Genomic DNA, 1756 nt, shown 5'->3' with positions numbered 1-1756 from the left:
GTATATGTCTATTCATATTTTATTGAATAGTATAAAATTCTAAATAGTATAATGAATAATCCAACAATAAATACTAAGAAAATCATATAATTACTGAGCGCCAATTATTTATACACATACAATACTAGGAAAAACTTAAAATAGCACGGGCTTTAAATTGGGCTTTTGATTTGCATGCATCTTTAGAGTTTAGATGAAGAACTTTTGGAGGCTATAATGATTATAAGATGTAATGAACTATTTAAAAAATCATGTTAAAAATATATATAATTTAATAAAGAAGGTGATTGAATAAAAATTAAAAAAATTGAATATTAATTCATAATTGAGGCTTTGGTGTTAAACAATAATTACAGTTCATGATTATTATAACTGGAGCATAATTTTTTTCTGTTGTATGTTTTTAATTTTTATCATTTTCAATGATCATAAATTTGTGCTTAATTACACAAAAAAAAATTTCAAATGTGAAAATACTTAATAGTGAATGTATTGTCCTTTTTTATTATAGGCAAATATTTACTTAGTTTATAAGACAATTAAGTATTATTTCAATGTTATTAATAAAATGCTACAAAAGAAAAAATTCGAACAAGGAAGAGGTTTGCATCAAAAGAAAGATAGTCTAGTGATGAATGTACTACATATTATCTTTAAAGTTTAAACTGTTCTAATTTTAATCTAACTTCTAGGTTCCTTATAGCTTGTAATTTGTAGAATCAAATTAAAAAAATCACTCCTATTAAAACATTTCTCTTATTTGTATCACACATTCAAATATCTTATCAAGTAATTAAGTATAATAAAACCATTCAATTATAATTTCAAGTCTGCTTGGAAATCCGTTTTTAAAAATGTAAAAACCGGTTTACAAAATCGAAATTACATTTTTAATACCGGTATTGAAAAATTAAAACCAAAACCGAAAAATTTAGAAACCGGTATTATAAAACCGAAACCGAAAATTTTAGAAACCGATATTGAAAACCGAAACCGAAACCGAAACATTTACAAACCGGTATTCAAAACCGAAACCGAAACCGAAATTTCTTAATACCGGTATTACCAAGTTAAAACCGAAATCGTAAAATTTAGAAACCGGTATTCAAAACCGAAACCGAAACCGAAATTATTTCAATCGGTTTCAAGCCCTGGTTAACACCAACGTGTTTCAACCAAACGTTATTTCCCCCTACAAACAAACAACAAACAAAACACAGCTAACGGTTAAAGTTGCTGGGCTTAAGCTGAAAAAAAAAATCATATTCTTTAAAAAAAAATATAACGAAATGTACAATACTGATAATTTATATTGGATAGACGTGCTCGGTCACCCGATTAGGTTGAAAGCGTCGCCCACCAATAAATTACAAGAAAAAAAATTATATCAAAATAGTCTTTTTATAATTTTTTTTTTTTTTATAAAAGTATAATTGTGTTAGTCACAATCCTGTGCAAATGATATCGGCTTCTATTTTTCCAATCTAATTATACAAAATACTGAAAATCATTGAAATCAGAAATATTTTTTTTTTTTTTTTAGGGTTAAGGCTTCTACTGCTAAGGTTATTAGCCTGTGGTACTGTTGGGGAGGGAACAATAGTTTGATTACACGTGTGTGTTGGTTTTGGCAGAATTTTCGATTTGGGAACCCGTAGGTATCTGCCATGCCCGGGTGAGGGATGGCGGCACTTGTTCATCGGACACGGTGACTTGCCCGAAGAAAAATGCCGCCCGGTAGCCGAGAATCGAGCCC

The 1756-nt window shown here is 29.0% G+C and overlaps 1 protein-coding gene across 1 annotated transcript in view; it reads right to left on the bottom strand.

Moving 5' to 3' along the window:
* LOC103308568 overlaps positions 1–1756 on the bottom strand; it is a 7161-nt gene that overhangs the window by 5204 nt on the left and 201 nt on the right. The window lies entirely within an intron of this gene.

The sequence above is a fragment of the Acyrthosiphon pisum genome, chromosome A1 (genome assembly GCF_005508785.2).
Source record: "Acyrthosiphon pisum isolate AL4f chromosome A1, pea_aphid_22Mar2018_4r6ur, whole genome shotgun sequence".
NCBI lineage: Eukaryota > Metazoa > Arthropoda > Insecta > Hemiptera > Aphididae > Acyrthosiphon > Acyrthosiphon pisum.
This window is presented reverse-complemented; position numbering and strand designations above follow the sequence as displayed.